A 24,112-nucleotide genomic window follows, 5' to 3' on the forward strand; every position below is an offset into this window, starting at 1 on the left:
TTATTATAATTTTTATTTCACCTTTATTTAACCAGGTAGGCCAGTTCTCATTTACAACTGCGACTTGGCCAATATAAAGCAAAGCAGCGCGACAACAAAACAACACAGAGTTAAACATGGAGTAAACAAAAGTACAGTCAATAACAATAGAAAACATCTATACACAGTGTGTGTAAATGGAGTAAGAAGGTAAGGCAATAAATAGGCCATAGTAGCGAAGTAATTACAATTTAGCAAATTAATACTGGGGTGATAGATGAGCAGATGATGATGTGCAAGTAGAAATGCTGGTGTGCAAAAAAAGTATATAAAAACATTATGGGGATGGGGTAGGTAGTTGGATGGGCTATTTACAGAGGGGCTGTGTACGATAAGGTAAGCTGCTCTGACAGCTGATGCTTAAAGTTAGTGAGGAAGATATGTCTCCAACTTCAGAGATTTTTTTTTGCAATTCGTTCCAGTCATTGGCAGCAGAGAACTGGACTTGCTCAGGTGGAACAAACTTAAAGTTGTGCCTTTTTTCAATGCTGATTCGAATGTCTTTGAGAAAATAGAGAAGTGTCAGATTTTTTTCTCGCAAACATCCTTTCTGAATTTAAAAGTAATCTGATTACAACATTTTTGCTGGTAACGTAACAGATTACAGTTACCGTTTCTGTAATCCCTTACATGTAATGGATTACATATCCATTACTCCCCAACCCTGCTCATATACTGTACCATGTCTTGAAATATGAGTTCTGCTTTTAATCACATGTATTTGTTGTATAGTATGCTACATGACAAGCTGGGTGTGAATCGTGCGTGCAAGCTTGTGTGTGGGCTACAAGACAATCTGGTCGTCAATCTCAAGAGGAAATAACAGCTTTAGTACATGGTATTCTAGCCAGAGATTATATACAGAGAGAAGCCACAGAATGTACAGTAGGGAACTCTTTTAGATTCAGAGTAATATGGGGTTGAATCCCAACTGTAGATACATGAGGGTCTTTGAAGAAAACATTCTACATTTGTTGTGCAGATAAGTGTGCATATTTATAGTCTTTATCTACAGTAGTATATTCAGTTCTTATGGAAGAACTTGGATGTGACATTTGACAGCTAAAATTACTAATTTCAATCTCTTTACAGAATTACAGAATCATTGTATTCTGGCAAATGGACTTTCAAAGAACGCAAATGGATATATTATATTCCTGTTCTATTTTATTCCATTTTTGGCTTGATGAAGAACTTTGAAGCCTGGTGTGTTTTTAAGTGCTGTGCATCAGATGTAGGAGAATGAGAGATGAATGCCAAGCTCTCCTCTGAATCATTGAGTCAACCTCAAATATAACTCAATCACCATGGAAACACAGGGAAATGATAGTTGATCAGAATGCATTGGGCAGATCTCTCTCTCTCTCTCATTCACTCACTCACTCACTCACTCACAGTACCAATGATGAAATGTGAGCTGTTTCAGACTAAAAGTATAATAATATGTAAACGATACTTCATGAAATATTAACATTCGCTCATTTACTGCCCCTTGTGCCCCATACTGCTGGTCAGGAGTGTATATTTGAATGATAGGTATGATATGCAATGAATAGATTTCTTTCATGTGAAATGAATATGGTGGATTTTTAAGGTTAGGGAAAAGTGCAGTGAATAGTGACACTTTTTAGGGTGTCAATATAAATGAATGTATTTATGGTTTGTAATTTTGTCTTCTCTTTTAAACATTATATGTGTTATTGTTTTTGCCATCGAGGACCACTTTGGAAACGAGCGTTTTAATTAATACTTATAAGTGATATCCTCTGGGTCCACATTGCACATTTGTTGTATATGTCTGTTACCAAAAATAAATTCAGTTCTATTATGAGCTTCCCGAAAAGTGTTTATGCAGTTCAATTCACTTGTGCGACAGACAGCCAGAGATATGTGATTACTGCCACCAGAAGAGGATTGGCTACGTGGCACTGAACTAATGGAGTCAACAAAACAAATAAACAAGTTGTTTCCTTTAGTTTGCTTTCTCCCTTTTCCTTCCTGCGTTGTGCAGTACTCTACTGCAGGGGTTCCAAAACTTTTTCACTCGCACTGTTCATGACATTAACTGTTCACACCGCTCTTATTTCTTGCAATTCTATAATTTTGTCATGGGGTATACTCTGTTATTTTTCTGTTTTTAAATAACTAATTGACCGACGTCTGTTAAATTATTTGAATTCCATTTTGTTCATTGTTTTTCTTCCTGGGAAATCAAATGCGCACATTGCGCAGTTTCTCTAGAGATAAATCAGATCAAGCCCGAAAAAAACGCCACTCGCTGGAGAAGACAGATTTTGGGATATCCCTCTCGCTTTGCCTCTTCCTCTCTGGTTTAGCGCAGAAAACGTGGTAATTAACTATAATGACCATAATCCATTGCGCGTTACTTGTCTGGGTGTTTCTTTTACACCTTCTATGTTAGGTTCGTCTGGGGCAGACACGGAAAGAGAGTGCGCGATCGAGAGGGTAGTGGCTTTGCGAGGTATCTCTACTTGAAAATTATGATCTAAGTGATTGATAGTTGGTATTCAGCATTCATAAAAGTATGCCTTATTTACTTTGAAGAACTACTAAAATAGTGATTTTGTCAGTCATTATAGGCATCAGCTTTATAGAGATGAGATAGCATTTATTTATTTTTTATCCATAAATTGACTGAGAACACGTTCTCACTTGCAGCAACAACCTGGGGAATAGTTACAGGGGGATGAATGAGCCAATTGTAAACTGGGGATTATTAGGTGACCATGATGGTTTGAGGGCCAGATTGGGAATTTAGCCAGGACACCAGGGTTAACATCCCTACTCTTACAATAAGTGCCATGGGATCTTTAATGACCTCAGAGAGTCAGGACACCCGTTTAACATCCCATCCGAAAGACAGCACCCTACACAGGGCAGTGTCCCCAATCACTGCCCTGGGGCATTGGGATATTACTTTTTTTTAGACCAGAGGAAAGAGTGCCTCCTACTGGCCCTCCAATACCACTTCCAGCAGCATCTGGTCTCCCATCCAGGAACTGACCACCCTGCTTAGCTTCAGAAGCAAGCCAGCAGTGGTATGCAGGGTGGTATGCTGCTGGTGATTTAAATAATAGTCATCAAATAACACAAATGTAATATACCCAACAACAGAAATACAGTGATTTCAGAAAGTATTCAGACCTCTTGAATTGTTACACATTTTGTTACGTTATAGCCTTATTCTTTTATTTTTTATTTTACCCCCTTTTCTCCCCAATTGCGTGGTATCCAATTGTTAGTAGTTACTATCTTGTCTCATCGCTACAACTCCCGTACGGGCTCGGGAGAGACGAAGGTCGAAATCCATGCATCCTCCGAAACACAACCCAACCAAGCCGCACTGCTTCTTAACACAGCGCGCATCCAACCCGGAAGCCATCCGTACCAATGTGTCAGAGGAGAAATAGTGCACCTGGCGACCTGGTTTGCGTGCACTGCGCCCGGCCCGCCACAGGAGTCGTTAAGTGCGCGATGAGACAAGGATATCCCTACCGGCCTAACCCGGACGACGCTAGGCTAATTGTGCGTCGCCCCATGGACCTCCTGGTTTGGGGCCGGCTGCGACAGAGCCTGGGCTCAAACCTACCACTCGAGGCACAGATCTGGGGAAGGGTACCAACACATTTCGTTAGCATTGAAGGTCCCCAATAACACAGTGGCCTCCATCATTCTTAAATGGGGTAGAAGGGCCTTGGTCAGAGAGATGCCCAAGAACCCGATGGTCACTGACAGATACAGAGTTCCTCTTTGGAGATGGGAGAACCTTCCAGAAGGACAACCATCTCTGCAGCACTCCAACAATCAGGCCTTTATGGTAGAGTGGCCAGACAGAAGCCACTCCTCAGTGAAAGGCACATGACAGCCCGCTTGGAGTTTTCCAAAAGGCACCTAATGACTCTCAGACCATGAGAAACAAGATTCTCTGGTCTGATAAAACCAAGATTGAACTCTTTGACCTGAATGCCAACCATCATGTCTGGAGGAAACATGGCACCATCCCTACGGTGAAACATGGTGGTGGCAGCATCATGCTGTAGGGATGTTTTTCAGTGGCAGGCACTGGCAGACTAGTCAGAAAGGAGGGAAGAATGAACGGAGCAAAGTACAGAGAGATACGTGATGAAAACATGCTCCAAAGTGCTCAGGACCTCAGACTGAGACGAAGGTTCACCTTCCAATAGGACAATGACCCTGAGCACACAGCCAAGAAGACAATGCAGGAGTGGCTTCTGGACAAGTCTCTGAATGTCCTCGAGTGGCCCAGCTAGAGCCTGGACTTGAACCTGATCGAACATCTCTGGAGAGACCTAAAAATAGCTGTGCAGCTACGCTCCCCATTCAACCTGACAGAGCTTGAGATGATCTGCAGAGAAGATTGGGAGAAACTCCCCAAATTCAGGTATGCCAAGCTTGTTTTTTGAAATTTTATTTCACCTTTATTTAGCCAGGTAGGCTAGTTGAGAACAAGTTCTCATTTGCAACTGCGACCTGGCCAAGATAAAGCATAGCAATTCGACACATACCACAACACAGAGTTAAACATGGAATAAACAAAACATACAGTCAATAATACAGTAGAAAAAAAATAAAACAAAAGTCTATATACAGTGAGTGCAAATGAGATAAGATAAGGGAGTTAAGGCAATAAATAGTTACAATATAGCAATTAAACACTGGAATGGTAGATGTGCAGAAGATGAATGTGCAAGTAGAGATACTGGGGTGCAAAGGAGCAAGATAAATACATACATACAGTATGGGGATGCGGTAGATAGATGGGCTGTTTACAGATGGGCTATGTACATGTGCAGTGATCTGTAAGCTGCTCTGATAGTTGGTGCTTAAAGCTAGTTAGGGAGATGTGAGTCTCCAGCTTCAGTGATGTTTGCAGTTCATTCCAGTCATTAGCAGCAGAGAACTGGAAGGAAAGGTGACCAAAGGAGGAATTGGCTTTGGGGGTGACCAGTGAGATATACCTGCTTGTAGCGTCACACCCAAGAAGACTCTGTAATCGCTGCCAAAGGTGCTTAAACAAAGTACTGAGTAAAGGGTCTGAATACTTACGTAAATATGTGATATTTTCAGTTTTTCATTTTGTATAAATTAGCAAAAAATTCTAAAAACCTGTTTTTGCTTTGCTATTATGGTGTATTGTGTGTAGATTGATGAATAAACAAGAACCATTTAATCCATTTTAGAATAAGGCTGTAAAGTCACCAAATGTGGAAGAAGTCAAGTGGTCTGAATACTTCCTGAATGCACTGTATTTTATTAAAGCAAAGTAATGTGAATAAATGATGGTTAATAAGTGATAAGCAGTAATGGGCAGTCACTACCATCATGGGTCTTTTTAAAATGTATTTTACATCTGTTGTTACAGCATTCAACCTACACATTGCATTGTGCATTTAATGTTTAAAACAATAATCAAAACCAAAGTCCAAAACTGTGGTTATTTTCTAATAATCTAACCTAAACTGAACAGACCAGAAAGCCCTAATCGCTCAGAGCTACAGTAACGGCAAAAATACCTCGCCCGCTTTAATAACTAGATTTGATCAGACATTACACACAGAGAAATGAGTCATCAGAGAGTGAGAGGGGGAAATGGAGAGAAATAAGCTGAGAGTGAGAGAGAGGCTGAGAGGCCCTAGTGAAAAAGAAGGGGGGTAAGAAGTGGAAAAGTTCTTGTGGGAGGTTAAGGGAGTCATAAAGCATCTCTGGGATCTTCAACCCTCTGCTTCTGCATATGTGTGTACCACGTGTGTACGTCGTGTGTGTACCACGTGTGTACGTCGTGTGTACCACGTGTGTACCTCGTGTGTACGTCGTGTGTGTACCTTGTGTGTACGTCATGTGTGTACGCCATGTGTGTACCTCGTGTGTGCCTTGTGTGTACCTCGTGTGTACCTCGTGTGTACCTCGTGTGGACCTCGTGTGTGCCTTGTGTGTACCTCGTGTGTACCTCATGTGTGTATCTCATGTGTGTACGTCGTGTGTACCTCGTGTGTACGTCGTGTGTACTTCATGTGTGTACTTCGTGTGTACGTCGTGTGTGTACCTCGTGTGTACCTCATGTGTGTACCTCATGTGTGTACTTCGTGTGTACGTCGTGTGTGTACCTCGTGTGCCACTGCGTATGTGTACATCCAGAGTGTCACTGTTTGTTTCTTCATAAAAGGCTAATGCTCGATGCAAGGCCCGATGCAAGGCTCGATGCAAGGCTCGATGCAAGGCCCGATGCAAGGCCCGATGCAAGGCCCGATGCATGGCCCGATGCAAGGCCCGATGCAAGGCCCGATGCAAGGCCCGATGCAAGGCTCGATGCAAGGCTCGATGCAAGGCTCGATGCAAGGCTCGATGCAAGGCTCGATTGTAAGGCTCGATGCAAGGCTCGATGCAAGGCTCGATGCAAGGCTCGATGCAAGGCTCGATTGTAAGGCTCGATGCAAGGCTCGATTGTAAGGCCCGATGCAAGGCTCGATGCAAGGCTCGATGCAAGGCTCGATGCAAGGCTCGATTGTAAGGCTCGATGCAAGGCTCGATTGTAAGGCTCGATGCAAGGCTCGATTGTAAGGCTCGATGCAAGGCTCGATTGTAAGGCTCGATGCAAGGCTCGATGCAAGGCTCGATGCAAGGCTCGATGCAAGGCTCGATTGTAAGGCTCGATGCAAGGCTCGATTGTAAGGCTCGATGCAAGGCTCGATGCAAGGCTCGATTGTAAGGCTCGATGCAAGGCTCGATGCAAGGCTCGATTGTAAGGCTCGATTGTAAGGCTCGATTGTAAGGCTCGATTGTAAGGCCCGATGCATTGTCTTAATACACGTTGCTTTTAGTGCCAGTACTCACAGTAGAAAGTGCGAGTTGCCAGTACTTGCAGGCTTTCAGCGGCCCACTATTTGTTTGGTAGTACATTTATTTGTTCATGTATGTGCTTCAGTGAAGGCTGTTAAGGGGAGGACGGATCATAATAATGGCTGGAATGAAGTCAATGGCATGGTACCCACCACATTAAAGTCAGTGGCATGGTATCCACCACATAGAAACCATGTGTTTGATACCATTCCATTGACTCCATTTCAGCTTATTATGAGCCGTCATCCCCTCAGCAGCCTCCACTGATGTGCTTTAACTCGTTGTCGAGCATTAGGCCTATACATGGACATTATTTTTGATTATAGCACCGCAAACCTCTTTGGACGTATTTGAATAGAAAACATTTTACAACTGTTATGATCGATTAAGAGACTGATAGTGTTGATCGCTCAGACACCAGAATCTGATGTTTGGTTCTCGTTCTTCCAGGATTCTGTCTGGGGGAACTCGGCAGACTCCTCCAATCCCTCCCTCTCTCTATGCCTCTCTCCCTCCCTCTGGTAAGAATGGCCTTTTGTCAGACAGCTAGCCAGCGTCCAACACTTCACACACACAGCGTCTCATAGCATGCCAGGGTCTGCTCTGCTCTGCCAATACCGAGAGCCGTAAGCTACACTTCAGCCCATCTCCCAGGCCTCAGCTAAACAGCACACACACAGACATTCAAAAACAGGGATGCATATATATGTGTGTGTGTGTGTGTGTGTGTGTGTGTGTGTCAGAGGAGGCTGGTGGGAGGAGCTGTAAGAGGTCAGGCTCGTTGTAATGGCTGGCATGGAATCATGTTTGTATTATTAACCTTTGTTTAACTAGGGGAAGTCATTGAGACCAGGGTCTCATTTCCAATGCTTCCCTGAGAACAACAGTTCAAGCAATGTGAACAAAAATTCAAGCATGATAACTACAAAATTGCAGTTACAGCATTTAAAATAAATTACGTTACATTCAAAATGCCAGTAGAAACAATATATACAATCAATTAAAACAAGTGCAATCAATCAAAACAAGTAAATTAACCTTTTGGGACCAAATAAGTTTTAGAGTGACCTGTATGTCATTCCGGCAGGTAGCCTAGTGGTTAGAGTGTTGGGCCAGTAACCAAAAGGATGCTGGATCGAATCCCCGAGCTGACAAGGTAAAAATCTGTTATCCTGCCAATGAACAAGGCAGTTAACCCACTGTTGCTAGGCTGTCATTGTAAGTAAGAATTTCTTCTTAACTGACTTGCCTAGTTAGATAAAGGTTAAATAAATAATTCCAGGACTGAGGGGTATAGTAACTGAAACCAGTCTCCCCTAACTCAGAGGAGACCTCTAGAACCAAACAGTCTTGAGAGTGAATCTTATAGATACTAGACTTCCAATTTAGAAGTGAGGTAGTATCAGAGTTTCTGGAGAAGTGCTTTATATACAAATAATAGCCCATGTTGGGACCTTCTGGTAGTCAAAGATTCCCAGCCAACAGAACTATATAAGAGACAATGGTAGAGTGGTAGACTGAATCGAGAGGTTTTAACACAGAGGTTGCTGTGTGCATGTATACTGAACAAAAATATAAATACAACATGTAAAGTGTTGATCCCATGTTTCATGAACTGAAATAAAAAAAATCGCTGACATTTTCCATCCCCCAAAAGCTTATTTCGCTCAAATTTTGTGTACAAATTTGTTTACATCCCTGTTAGTGACCATTTATCCTTTGCCAAGATAATCCATCCACCTGACAGTGACACACCCTGATCTGTTTCACCTGTCTTTGTGATTGTCGCCACTCCCCTCCCAGGTGTCATCCATCTTCCTCATTGTCTCCTGTGTTACCTGTGTTCTCTGTTTGTCTGTTGCCAGTTTGTCTTGTTTGTCAAGTCAACCAGCGTTTTGTCTCAGCTCCTGCTTTTCCCAGTCTCTCTTTTCTCGCCCTCCTGGTTTTGACCCTTACCTGTCCTGACTCCGAGCCTGCCTGCCTGACCACTCTGCCTGACCCTGTGCCTGCCTGCCTGACCACTCTGCCTGACCCTGTGCCTGCCTGCCTAACCACTCTGCCTGACCCTGTGCCTGCCTGCCTGACCACTCTGCCTGACCCTGTGCCTGCCTGCCTGACCACTCTGCCTGACCCTGTGCCTGCCTGCCTGACTACTCTGCCTGCCCCTGAGCCTGCCTGCCTGACTACTCTGCCTGCCCCTGACCCTGAACCTGCCTGACTACTCTGCCTGCCCCTGAGCCTGCCGGCCTGACTACTCTGCCTGCCCCTGAGCCTGCCTGCCTGCCTGACTACTCTGCCTGCCCCTGAGCCTACCTGCCTGACTACTCTGCCTGCCTCTGAGCCTGCCGGCCTGACTACTCTGCCTGCCCCTGAGCCTGCCTGCCTGACTACTCTGCCTGCCCCTGAGCCTACCTGCCTGACTACTCTGCCTGCCTCTGAGCCTATGCTAGGCATTAAAGTTTTGATATTGGGAAATGAATTATTAAGATTGCAGGGATTACCACCTTTGTGGAGCTGGAGAACAAGGGACGACTTCCACACCTTAGTACTAATACTAATACTAATAATGGATTAATTAAATATGTGCTAAGGGCTCCACAATCAGAGGTGCAGCAAGCTGTAGAAGACACGGGTCAAGCATGTCTGCCCCAGTGGACTATTTAACATCAACATCTAAGAGAGCGTCCAGAACTTCCTTAGTAGTGACTTGCCGAAGAGAGACCAGTGGGTCTCCATTTACAGTAGCAGGCGAGTCTGTGATTAACATTTGAATTAAGTATAGGACAGTGTATGGCATATTTTGACTAGCATGGCAAAGAATTATCTTGTAGAGATTGAGGCAAAACAATGTGTATAGAATAAGTGATAATCAGAGATGAGCCTGTGTCATGAACAGTCCTTTCATAGTCCCCTTTCAAATGAATGGTCTGATGCAATACAATATTGTTTAAAGGTGTCCTTTATTTAGCTTTTGTCTGTGTTGCTGCTTCTTTTTAGCAATTTAATAGCCTTCCAAAGCATAGCTGGATCGTCACAAAGGTCAGAAATGGAATTAATGAAATAGATTGACTTAGCCCTTTTTATAGAAGCAGTACATTTGTTTCTAAGTTGTCTGAAGGTCAGCCAGTCAGCAGTGCTACCAATGTGTCTGTCTTGCTTCAGACCAAGCTTTGTTCCTTAGCTGATTTAACTCAGCAAGATCTGGCATGAACCATGGGTTGACTCTATCTTTAATTCTTAATCTCTTCATTGGAGCATGTTTATCAGATACATAGATAAACATACTAGCGAATGGTTCAAGGGCAAATTGGAATGGCAACGGTCATTAAGGATCGTTGCTCATGGAAGGGTTTAAAGTTTCCCTAAGTGATAAGGCGTGGTTTCGTTTTAGGCAACTTTGTGTTCCTGACACAGACTATGGGACAGTGATCACTGAGGTCCGTTTCAAAGACACCACTAGTTCTGTATTTGAGGGTTATTTTTTGAAGTATGAGATCAGAGTTGATTTATCAGGATTCTTTATATTCAAACGAGTGGGGTCAGCAATCAGTTGAACTAAGTTCAGATCAATAAATGCTGATTTAAGACCATAAAACGAGAGAGTAATAAGCCAATCGAGTAATAAACCAATCGATCTCCCCAATATCACTATATCAGAATAAGTGGAACCGAGTCAAACATGGTTTCCATATGTTTGATGTGTTTCATACTGTTCCATTAATTCCATTCCAGCCATTACAATGAGCCGTCCTCCTATAGCTCCTCCTACCAGCCTCTGTGTATGTGCGTGTCTGTGTGCATGTGTTTAAATCAGTATTTGGTTTATGCTTTCTAGGAAGGAGGAACCATATGGGGCCTCTTCGGGGGGGGGGACATTACAGAACGCTTAGATAGAAATGTCTTCAACAGACATGATAATCTACCATGTAGAATAGGGATTTGGTACTGTGCCAGCTCTAGTCATTACATTTCTACATATATTTCTATCTGCAACGTATGTTCTAAAGTTTGAACGATTAATCTCACTGAGTAGAATTCACTCCCTGGTGTGTTTGGTTAACACACACACACACACTGGCTGGGTGGTGGGGTCAGGCAGTTCTCCTCAGTCTCTGAAAGATGAGGCCTTCCCAGTCAACTTCCTTATTCCGACCTGGGCTGCTCTCCAAATGGCACCCTATTACCTGTAGTGAACAACTTCTGACTAGGGCCCTTAGGACTATAATGGACGCATGCCTAGTTTAGGGCCAATACGGATGCAGGCCTAGTTTAGGGCCAATACGGATGCAGGCCTAGTTTAGGGCCAATATGGATGCGGGCCTAGTTTAGGGCCAATACGGATGCAGTCCTAGTTTAGGGCCAATGCGGATGCAGGCCTAGTTTAGGGCCAATACGGATGCAGGCCTAGTTTAGGGCCAATACGGATGCAGGCCTAGTTTAGGGCCAATGCGGATGCAGGCCTAGTTTTATGGCCAATACAGATGCAGGCCTAGTTTAGGGCCAATACGGATGCAGGCCTAGTTTAGGGCCAATACGGATGCAGGCCTAGTTTAGGGTATCTAGAAAGGGCGTCTCCAAATTCAAATATTTTCAGCATTATTTAGGTCGGATGTGGAGGATTTAGTCAAATTATTAAACATGAATGAGCTCAAGAATGACAACTTTATTACAGTTGAATTAACTTAGTATCCATCTTTAGGGAAATGTGTGGCTGTGATCAACAGTCTGGTGGAAATCTGTTAACCACAACTGGAACATTCAAGTTGTACTCTTTCAGAACACACAGCAGGGTTTGTCTCTGTATACTGCATGAGGCGATTGTGGTGCTTTGGTCCAACACACACACACACACACATATATATAGACGGTGTGTTTTTCCCCTAGTGGTTCAGCTCCATCTTAATGTAATGTAAAGTGCAGTCCAGAGGATTATTTTATCAGCCAAATAGTTTTTTTTATTGAAAACACCATCTGGTGGCCTTTATTTTGTGTGTGCCTTTATTATGGTTCCTCCGCAGTTGGATGATGATGATGATCAGGGCCATATTCTTCTCCTTGTGTAATGTTTTGTGTGATAAAGCTTGAAGTATGTTATCAAAGGGCCATGTTAGATAAGGGGCACAAGAGACGGTTATGAAGGCTCTGAGAATACAGCCACGTATTTAATTAATTACATTCATTTAATGTCATGATGCATGATGACATTTTGCATTAATAACTAAATAATTACCCCAAAGGCAGATACCACACAATTTATACAACTGGAGGCTTAGCTACGTGCGTGTCATTTATTTTCTCTGGTGCTTAGAACTCAAATAAGTCTTGACTCACTACATATGTGGATTTACTGCAGCTAGCATCCACCTAGTGCACCATTTAATCTGATTCAGCTTGTTTCCACCTCAGTCCCAAACCCATTTCATATTGGCTAAAGCTTTTACTGCATGGGTAAAGGGATGGGTAGGAGTCTTGGGTAGTACATCAAAATGTACAAAGTATTCAGTTGTACAGATTTCTTTGTTTTCCCAAGATTACCATTTGTGGGCAGTTATTCAGCACTTATTTCATATTGTTCTGGCTAATAGTATCCGGTGAAATGACTAAAATGTACTGCATTGTAAATGGACATGGTCTGTTGGCCGAGCTTCTCTTTCTCTCTCGCCACTGTGCTTTGGTTGCTGAGATACGGGCAATGTTTATTTTTAGATGGATATATTGGTAACCTACCCAGAACATTTCAAAACCTTCAGTCAATCTCAAAGGTATTTTATCCTTCTGCACACATTTCTAAATTAATAAATAAATAAATACAATAAATTTAATATTATGACTTTTTGATCTGCGCTGTTTAACATTTCAGTTACACCATAACACTTTTAAGCCTGAAACTCACTTGCTTGTGATTTCTGACACCTAGCTCTCTATCTCAACATCCATCCTTTACACCTAGCTCTCTATCTCAACATCCATCCTTTACACCTAGCTCTCTATCTCAACATCCATCCTTTACACCTAGCTCTCTATCTCAACATCCATCCTTTACACCTAGCTCTCTATCTCAACATCCATCCTTTACACCTAGCTCTCTATCTCAACATCCATCCTTTACACCTAGCTCTCTATCTCAACATCCATCCTTTACACCTAGCTCTCTATCTCAACATCCATCCTTTACACCTAGCTCTCTATCTCAACATCCATACTTTACACCTAGCTCTCTATCTCAACATCCATCCTTTACACCTAGCTCTCTATCTCAACATCCATCCTTTACACCTAGCTCTCTATCTCAACATCCATCCTTTACACCTAGCTCTCTATCTCAACATCCATCCTTTACACCTAGCTCTCTATCTCAACATCCATCCTTTACACCTAGCTCTCTATCTCATCATCCATCCTTTACACCTAGCTCTCTATCTCATCATCCATCCTTTACACCTAGCTCTCTATCTCAACATCCATCCTTTACACCTAGCTCTCTATCTCATCATCCATCCTTTACACCTAGCTCTCTATCTCAACATCCATCCTTTACACCTAGCTCTCTATCTCAACATCCATCCTTTACACCTAGCTCTCTATCTCAACATCCATCCTTTACACCTAGCTCTCTATCTCAACATCCATCCTTTACACCTAGCTCTCTATCTCAACATCCATCCTTTACACCTAGCTCTCTATCTCATCATCCATCCTTTACACCTAGCTCTCTATCTCAACATCCATCCTTTACACCTAGCTCTCTATCTCAACATCCATCCTTTACACCTAGCTCTCTATCTCATCATCCATCCTTTACACCTAGCTCTCTATCTCAACATCCATCCTTTACACCTAGCTCTCTATCTCAACATCCATCCTTTACACCTAGCTCTCTATCTCATCATCCATCCTTTACATCTAGCTCTCTATCTCAACATCCATCCTTTACACCTAGCTCTCTATCTCAACATCCATCCTTTACACCTAGCTCTCTATCTCAACATCCATCCTTTACACCTAGCTCTCTATCTCAACATCCATCCTTTACACCTAGCTCTCTATCTCAACATCCATCCTTTACACCTAGCTCTCTATCTCATCATCCATCCTTTACACCTAGCTCTCTATCTCAACATCCATCCTTTACACCTAGCTCTCTATCTCATCATCCATCCTTTACACCTAGCTCTCTATCTCAACATCCATCCTTTACACCTAGCTCTCTATCTCAACATCCATCCTTTACACCTAGCTCTCTCTCATCATCCATCCTTTACACCTAGCTCTCTATCTCATCATCCATCCTTTACACCTAGCTCTCTATCTCAACATCCATCATTTACACCTAGCTCTCTATCTCAACATCCATCCTTTACACCTAGCTCTCTATCTCAACATCCATCCTTTACACCTAGCTCTCTATCTCAACATCTATTCTAGTGCTACTGTATTTCTGTATTGGGCAAGAGTTCACCCGAGATAGAAGTAGCTAGGTTCACTTCCCATAAATGCATGGGTCAACTACAGTGTTGTGTGTGTGTGTGTATTGTGTGCGTTCATGCTTGCAATGGTACTTATCTCATGTTGCCCATATAGGTGTTTGAAGGGTATCCAAAGATGTGCTTTTTTGATGATGTAAGTGAGTGGCATGTGATCCAGCCAGCCGAGCAGGAAGTTGGCCCTGGAGGAAAAGAACTGTGGTTGTGTCTTAATAGACTAATGTAACATCCTCTCCTAGTCACATCATCTCCTTTCCTTCAGCTGCACTGATATGAAAGAGCTGGAATAATGACAGAAAATACTGGGTAGACAAGACCATAATGATTGTTAAGCATTGTTGGTTAAGGGCTTGTAAGTAAGCATTTCACTGTAAGGTCTACTACACCTATGGTATTCGGTGCATGTGACAAATACAATTTTATTTGATTTGTATTCGTAAGCTGCAGACTCCTTCCCTGTCAGTGGCTGGGAGGATCGTGTTCTTTTGCATTCAAGGTGTTCGGGCATGTGAACACTGACTAAACTGCTTGACTTAACCCTGGATTGTAAACTGTCATGGTCAAAACATATTGATACAGTAGTAGCTAAGATGGGGAGAACTCTGTCTATAATAAAGTGATGCTCTACCTTCTTAACCACTATCAACAAGACAGGTCCTAAAGGCACCTAGTTTTGTTGCACCTGGACTACTGTTCAGTCGTGTGGTCAGGTGCCACAAAGAGGGACTTAGGAAAATTACAATTGGCTCAGAACAGGGCAGCACGGCTGGCCCTTAAATGTACACAGGGCGCTAATATTAATGATATGCATGTCAATCTCTCATGGCTCAAAGTGGAGGAGAGAATGACTTCATCACTACTTGTTTTTGTAAGAAGTGTTGACATGCTGAATGCACCGAGCTGTCTGTTTAAACTACTAGCACACAGCTCAGTCACCCATGCATACCCTACAAAACATGCCACCAAATGTCTCTTTTTATTTATTTATTTCACCTTTATTTAACCAGGTAGGCTAGTTGAGAACAAGTTCTCATTTGCAACTGTGACCTGGCCAAGATAAAGCAGAGCAGTGTGACATAGACAACAACACAGAGTTACACATGGAGTAAACAATAAACAAGCCAATAACACAATAAACAAGTCAATGACACAGTAGAAAAAAGAAAGTCTATATACAGTGTGTGCAAAAGGCATGAGGAGGTAGGCAATAAATAGGCCATAGGAGCGAATAATTACAATTTAGCAAATTAACACTGGAGTGATAAATGAGCCGATGATGATGTGCAAGTAGAGATACTGGTGTGCAAAAGAGCAGAAAAGTAAATAAAATAAAAACAGTATGAGTTAGGTAGATTGGGTGGGCTATTTACAGATGGATTATGTACAGCTGCTCAGATAGTTGATGTTTAAAGTTGGTGAGGGAGATAAAAGTCTCCAACTTCTGCGATTTTTGCAATTTGTTCCAGTCACTGGTAGCAGAGAACTGGAAGGAAAGGCGGCCAAATGAGGTGTTGGCTTTGGGGATGATCAGTGAGATATACCCGCTGGAACGTGTGCTACGGGTGGGTGTTGTTATCATGACCAGTGAACTGAGATAAGGCGGAGCTTTACCTAGCATAGACTTATAGATGACCTGGAGCCAGTGGGTCTGGCGACGAATATGTAGCGAGGGCCAGCCGACTAGAGCATACAGGTCGCAGTGGTGGGTGGTATAAGGTAATTTAGTAACAAAACGGATGGCACTGTGATAGACTGCATCCAGTTTGCTGAGTAGCGTATTGGAAGCTATTTTGTAGACGACATCGCCGAAGTCGAGGATCGGTAGGATAGTCAGTTTTACTAGGGTAAGTGAAGTGAAGTGGAGGCTTTGTTGTGAAATAGAAAGCCGATTCTAGATTTGATTTTGGATTGGAGATGTTTAATGAGTCTGGAAGGAGAGTTTACAGTCTAGCCAGACACCTAGGTATTTATAGTTGTCCACATATTCTAGGTCGGAACGTCCAGGGTAGAGGTCGACCGATTATGATTTTTCAACGCCGATACCTATTATTGGAGGACCAAAAAAGCCGATACTGATTAATTGGCCGATTTTAAATGTATTTTATTTTCTTTGGAATAATGACAATTACAACAATACTGACTGAACACTTATTTTAACTTAATATAATACATCAATAAAAATCAATTTAGCCTCAAGTAAATAATGAAACATGTTCAATTTGGTTTAAATAATGCAAAAACAAAGTGTTGGAGAAGAAAGTAAAAATGCAATATGTGCTATGTAAGAAAGCTAACGTTTGAGTTCCTTGCTCAGAACATGAGAACATATGAAAACTGATGGTTCCTTTTAACATGAGTCTTCAATATTCCCAGGTAAGAAGTTTTAGGTTGTAAAAACGCACGTAAGTGCTGTTTGAATTCATGTTTACGCGCCTGCTTCTGCCTACCACCGCTCAGTCAGATACTTAGATACTCAGATACTTGTATGCTTGTATGCTCAGTCAGATTATATGCAACGCAGGACACGCTAGATAATATCTAGTAATATCATCAACCATGTGTAGTTAACTAGTGATTATGATTGATTGTTTTTTATAAGATAAGTTTAATGCTAGTTAGCAACTTTGCTTGGCTTAGTGCATCCGCGTAACAGGCAGTCTCCTTGTGGAGTGCAACGAGAGAGAGGCAGGTCATTATTGCGTTGGACTAGTTAACTGTAAGGTTGCAAGATTGGATCCCCCGAGCTGACAAGGTAAAAATCTGTCATTCTGTCCCTGAACAAGGCAGATAACCCACCGTTCCTAGGCCGTCATTGAAAATAAGAATGTGTTCTTAACGGACTTGCCTAGTTCAATAAAGATGTACATAAAAAAAAAAACGGCAAATCGGCGCCCAAAAATACAGATTTCCGATTGTTATGAAAACTTGAAATCACCCCTAATTAATCGGCCATTATTCGGTCGACCTTTAGTCCAGGGTGGTGATGCCAGTCGGGCGGCCGGGTGCAGGCAGCGAACGGTTGAAAAGCATGCATTTAATTTTACTAGCGTTTAAGAGCAGTTGGAGGCCACGGAAGGAGTGTTGTATGGCATTGAAGTTAGTTTGAAGGTTAGCTAGCACAGTGTCCAAGGAAGGGCCAGAAGTATACAGAATGGTGTCATCTGCGTAGAGGTGGATCAGGGAATCGCCCGAGCAAGAGCGACATCATTGATATATACAGAGAAAAGAGTCGGCCCGAGAATTGAACCCTGTGGTACCCCCATAGAGACTGCCAAAGGTCCGGACAACAGGCCCTCCGATATGACACACCGAACTCTGTCTGCAAAGTAGTTGGTGAACCAGGCGAGGCAGTCATTAGAAAAACCAAGGCTATTGAGTCTGCCAATAAGAATACGGTGATTGACAGAGTCGAAAGCCTTGGCCAGGTCGATGAAGACGGCTGCACAGTACTGTCTTTTATCAATGGCGCTTATGATATCGTTTAGTACCTTGAGCGTGGCTGAGGTGCACCCGTGACCGGCTCGGAAACCGGAGAAGTTACTGTGGGATTCTAAATGGTCGGTGATCTGTATATTAACTTGGCTTTCGAAGACTTTAGATAGGCAGGGCAGGATGGATATAGGTCTGTAACAGTTTGGGTCTAGGGTGTCACCCCCTTTGAAGAGGGGGATGACCGCGGCAGCTTTCCAATCTTTAGGGATCTCGGATGATACGAAAGAGAGGTTGAACAGGCTGGTAATAGGGGTTGCAGCAATGGCGGCGGATAGTTTTAGAAAGAGAGGGTCCAGATTGTCTAGCCCAGCTGATTTGTACGGGTCCAGGTTTTGCAGCTCTTTCCTAACATCTGCTGTCTTTATGAGCACACACCAGATCTTAGGGTTAACTCTTCTTGACATTATAATGGTGTCATTCTTGCTCATGGAAAACCTTGTAGCTGGTTAGATGGTACTGTACTTTTCATTGATACTTCTACTTTGCTTATATCCTTCCCAGACTAATGTGATGAGAATATGTTAGTTTTGATAACTGCATGAACATACTATAGCACAACTTTAGGTGGATACTGTGTTATGTATGCAGTGACTATTGCTAAACTGTATTTTGTATTCCACCACGTTAGGTGGCCCACTCATCCCAGCCACCGGGTGTGTCACAAATGGCACCATATACCCAATATAAACTCAGCAAAAAAATAAACGTCCCTTTTTCAGGACCATGTCTTTTAAAGATAATTCGTAACTTCACAGATCTTCATTGTAAAGGGTTTAAACACTGTTTCTCATGCTTGTTCAATGAACCATAAACAATTAATGAACATGCACCTGTGGAACGGTCATTAAGACACTAACAGCTTACAGACAGTAGGCAATTAAGGTCACAGTTATGAAAACTTAGGACACAACAGAGGCCTTTCTACTAACTCTGAAAAACACCAAAAGAAAGATGCCCATGGTCCCTGCTCATCTGCGTGAAGGTGCTGCACGGAGGCATGAAGATGTGGCCCGGGCAATCAATTGCAATGTCCGTAATGTGAGACGCCTAAGACAGCGCTACAGGGAGACAGGACGGATAGCTTATCATCCTCACATTGGCAGACCACGTGTAACAACACCTGCACAGGATGGGTACATCCGAACATCACAGCTGCGGGACAGGTACAGGATGGCAACAGCAACTGCCCGAGTTACACCAGGACAATCCCTTCACGTTTATTTGTCGAAGGAATGAGCGTTACACAGAGTACTCTGGAGCGGGATCGATTTAGAGGTGGAGGGTCCGTCATGGTCTGGGGCGGTGCGTCACAGCATCATCGGACTGAGCTTATTATCATTGCAGGCAATCTCAACGCTGTGTGTTGAGTAAGACATCCTCTTCCCTCATGTTGTACCCTTCCTGCAGGCTCATCCTGACATGATCCTCCAGCATGACAATGCCACCGCGCACAGAACGAGCAGTATGGCTGATGTCAGTGTTCTGCCATGCCCAGCGAAGAGCCCGGATCTCAATCCCAATGAGCACGTCTGGGACCTGTTGAATCGGAGGGTGAGAGCTAGGGCCATTCCCCCCCAGAAATGTATTTATTTATTTATTTACCTTTATTTAACCAGGTAGGCAAGTTGAGAACAAGTTCTCATTTACAATTGCGACCTGGCCAAGATAAAGCAAAGCAGTTCGACAGATACAACGACACAGAGTTACACATGGAGTAAAACAAACATACAGTCAATAATACAGTATAAACAAGTCTATATACAATGTAAGCAAATGAGGTGAGAAGGGAGGTAAAGGCAAAAAAGGCCATGGTGGCAAGGTAAATACAATATAGCAAGTAAAACACTGGAATGGTAGTTTTGCAATGGAAGAATGTGCAAAGTAGAAATAAAAATAATGGGGTGCAAAGGAGCAAAATAAATACATTAATTAAATACAGTTGGGAAAGAGGTAGTTGTTTGGGCTAAATTATAGGTGGGCTATGTACAGGTGCAGTAATCTGTGAGCTGCTCTGACAGTTGGCGCTTAAAGCTAGTGAGGGAGATAAGTGTTTCCAGTTTCAGAGATTTTTGTAGTTCATTCCAGTCATTGGCAGCAGAGAACTGGAAAGAGAGGCGGCCAAAGAAAGAATTGGTTTTGGGGGTGACTAGAGAGATATACCTGCTGGAGCGTGTGCTACAGGTGGGAGATGCTATGGTGACCAGCGAGCTGAGATAAGGGGGGACTTTACCTAGCAGGGTCTTGTAGATGACATGGAGCCAGTGGGTTTGGCGACGAGTATGAAGCGAGGGCCAGCCAACGAGAGCGTACAGGTCGCAATAGTGGGTAGTGTATGGGGCTTTTGTGACAAAACGGATTGCACTGTGATAGACTGCATCCAATTTGTTGAGTAGGGTATTGGAGGCTATTTTGTAAATGACATCGCCAAAGTCGAGGATTGGTAGGATGGTCAGTTTTACAAGGGTATGTTTGGCAGCATGAGTGAAGGATGCTTTGTTGCGAAATAGGAAGCCAATTCTAGATTTAACTTTGGATTGGAGATGTTTGATATGGGTCTGGAAGGAGAGTTTACAGTCTAACCAGACACCTAAGTATTTGTAGTTGTCCACGTATTCTAAGTCAGAGCCGTCCAGAGTAGTGATGTTGGACAGGCAGGTAGGTGCAGGTAGCGATCGGTTGAAGAACATGCATTTAGTTTTACTTGTATTTAAGAGCAATTGGAGGCCACGGAAGGAGAGTTGTATGGCATTGAAGCTTGCCTGGAGGGTTGTTAACACAGTGTCCAAAGAAGGGCCGGAAGTATACAGAATGGTGTCGTCTGCGTAGAGGTGGATCAGAGACTCACCAGCAGCAAGAGCGACCTCATTGATGTATACAGAGAAGAGAGTCGGTCCAAGAATTGAACCCTGTGGCACCCCCATAGAGACTGCCAGAGGTCCGGACAACAGACCCTCCGATTTGACACACTGAACTCTATCAGAGAAGTAGTTGGTGAACCAGGCGAGGCAATCATTTGAGAAACCAAGGCTGTTGAGTCTGCCGATTAGGATGTGGTGATTGACAGAGTCGAAAGCCTTGGCCAGATCAATGAATACGGCTGCACAGTAATGTTTCTTATCGATGGCGGTTAAGATATTGTTTAGGACCTTGAGCGTGGCTGAGGTGCACCCATGACCAGCTCTGAAACCAGATTGCATAGCAGAGAAGGTATGGTGAGATTCGAAATGGCCGGTAATCTGTTTGTTGACTTGGCTTTCGAAGACCTTAGAAAGGCATGGTAGGATAGATATAGGTCTGTAGCAGTTTGGGTCAAGAGTGTCCCCCGCTTTGAAGAGGGGGATGACCGCAGCTGCTTTACAATCTTTGGGAATCTCAGACGACACGAAAGAGAGGTTGAACAGGCTAGTAATAGGGGTGGCAACAATTTCGGCAGATCATTTTAGAAAGAAAGGGTCCAGATTGTCTAGCCCGGCTGATTTGTAGGGGTCCAGATTTTGCAGCTCTTTCAGAACATCAGCTGAATGGATTTGGGAGAAGGAGAAATGGGGAAGGCTTGGGCGAGTTGCTGTTGGGGGTGCAGTGCTGTTGACAGGGGTAGGAGGAGTAGCCAGGTGGAAAGCATGGCCAGCAGTAGAAAAATGCTTATTGAAATTTTCAATTATGGTGGATTTATCAGTGGTGACAAATGTCCGGGAACTTGGTGGAAGAGTGGGTTAACATCTCACAGCAAGAACTGGCAAATCTGGTGCAGTCCATGAGGAGGGGATGCACTGCAGTACTTAATGCAGCTGGTGGCCACACCAGATACTGAGTGTTACTTTTGATTTTGACCCCCCTTTGTTCAGGGACACATTATTCCAATTATGTTAGTCACATGTCTGTGGAACTTGTTCAGTTTATGTCTCAGTTGTTGAATCTTATGTTCATACAAATATTTACACGTTAAGTTTGCTGAAAATAAACGCAGTTGACAGTGAGAAGACATTCCTTTTTTGTTTACTATATACACAACTAGTGCGCCCAAAATAAAATAAATTGTGTGTTGTTTGGGACACAGAAACTGAAAATGTAATATTGCTGGTTTATCTTGGAGCTAGAGCATGAGCTGCGTCAGTTGTCTCAATCAGAGGAACCTTTTGTCTTTGAAGGAAAGGCCCATTGAAAAGGTCTATTCCTAAATAGATATCACCATGTGTTCTCTTGTACCTGTATGAAAGCATGAATTGACTGATACATGAAAGGCACTTATCTAGTCTTTTAACCATCACATCACAGATAATTAAAGTACTTGACTCCATTGTTTTAACAATCAGCTTCTTTCAAACCTAACAAGTAGGCAGTTCATTTGAGAGACATTGAAATAGAGTGAGCAAGAGAGGTACACAACCACATGGCTTTGACAGATAGGTGAAAGGGGAGGAGGACAGTGGGGGAACGGGGGGAGAGACCATGCTCTCTTTCTCTCTCGCTCTATCGCTCTCTCCAGCTGAATCAGGCCTGTGGGGTGTGTGTGTGTGTGTGTGTGTGTGTGTGTGTGTGTGTGTGTGTGTGTGTGTGTGTGTGTGTGTGTGTGTGTGTGTGTGTGTGTGTGTGTGTGTGTGTGTGTGTGTGTGTGTGTGTGTGTGTGTGTGTGTGTGTGTGTGTGTGTGTGTGTGTGTGTGTGTGTGTGTGTTCAGAGCCATTAGTATCACTGTGGTAATTCAGGACTCTATGTGCCCAAATTATAATTAGACATTCGCCAAAGCGCTCAACCAAGTGATTTCCTTTAAAAAAGGCCATCTGTGGACCAAGTGAGTGTGGGTGTATTCAGACAACACTCTGTCTCTCTCACACACACACACACACACTTTGAGCTTTATCACACAAAACATTACACAAGGAGAGTAAGTCTTGTTGTTCTGATTGTTCATTTACCAAGCTTGAATCGAGGAGTGTAATTGAAAATGGCCCCCATCATCATCATCGCGGAACTATAATAAAGGCACACACACACATAGTCCACCCACTGCTCCCTATATCTATCTAACCGGCAGGGTAGCCTAGTGGTTAGAGCGTTGGACTAGTAACCGGAAGGTTGCAAGTTCAAACTCCCAAGCTGACAAGGTACAAATCTGTCGTTCTGCCACTGAACAGGCCGTCATTGAAAATAAGAATTTGTTCTTAACTGACTTGCCTGGTTAAATAAAGGTAAAAAAAAAAATTAAAACCCAACTGATCTTTCATTTATCACTGCTGTGTCAGCCACTCTCACTCACACACACACAAACACACATCACAACAGACAACTTTCCGTGAACCCCACTACAGCCAACAGGCACTCCCCAGCTACCTTTGATAAGGCTACAATTATTGTCCTGATGCCAAGTTGCATGTAGATAGATTTATCATTTTATCCTTAAAATGATGTAAATAACTAAGTATAAGTGGATGTATGCACACCCCATGCCCTGTACCCATTATGCACTTCACCTCCAGCCAGCTGTTCATCAAAGGAGGGGGCTATGGGAGGAGGGTTTGAGTTGTGTACAGCAAACGTGCACACTAAGATGGCACCTCTACAATTTTCTCTTCACACTCTTCAATTACCAAATTTTCCTCCAATGTAGCACTAATGCAATTTCACAAAATACACAACATGTGCAGCAGCAGATTGGCAAAAATCTAATTGCACATTATCCAAACAGGTTGTCTCATGGAAGCCTTTAGCCTAGATTCAAAGCATACACATACTGTAATTGACACTGCCGGACTGCACACGAGACCCGACTGCAGTTTAGAGTTGTCATCAGAACTGAAAATTAGATCCCTGTCCGATGCAAGCCCGATGAGCTGAAGCCCGAGCCCAGGCCTGGCCCGACATCACAGAAATGAAATGAGGCCGAACCTGAAATAAAACTGATTTCTAGAAAACAGCAGGCTATATTGATTTAAACTGGTGTTGAGAACAGAGCGGCGGAGTTGGGTGGCAGCGGACTGAGGAGACGAGGAAACAGCTATTGGGCTTAGAAGAAGCGCAGAGAAAGGATAATTCACCTTCGCTATGATCAACTGAATGATGAAAATATTGTAATATTGTAATTGAAGGCATGTTTCAAATTCTTGCTTATACTAAAACTCCCAAAGTCATATACAACTGTTTTAAAGCAATAGTTGTGTGTGGTCACCTACATGATCATTTCAGCACCGTTTTGATTGGGACAGAGCCATGGCACTGCTTT

General features: G+C 43.2%; 1 protein-coding gene across 22 annotated transcripts in view; it reads left to right on the forward strand.

The window, feature by feature from the left end:
* The window catches only part of LOC110488157 (thyroid hormone receptor beta), a 118,010-nt gene that overhangs the window by 62,960 nt on the left and 30,938 nt on the right, over positions 1-24,112 (forward strand). For 4 of the 22 annotated variants that reach the window (XM_036970752.2, XM_090227883.1, XM_090227881.1 and 1 more), the window contains exon 1: positions 7,368-7,439. The exons of the other annotated variants lie outside the window; for them this stretch is intronic. The gene's annotated coding sequence lies outside the window, so the exon portion shown is untranslated. Of the gene's footprint in view, positions 1-7,367; positions 7,440-24,112 lie in introns of those variants that run through there. 22 annotated transcript variants of the gene reach the window in all.

The sequence above is a fragment of the Oncorhynchus mykiss genome, chromosome 30, assembly GCF_057628025.1.
Source record: "Oncorhynchus mykiss isolate SJ-2025 chromosome 30, ASM5762802v1, whole genome shotgun sequence".
In the NCBI taxonomy this organism is placed as follows: Eukaryota; Metazoa; Chordata; class Actinopteri; order Salmoniformes; family Salmonidae; genus Oncorhynchus; species Oncorhynchus mykiss.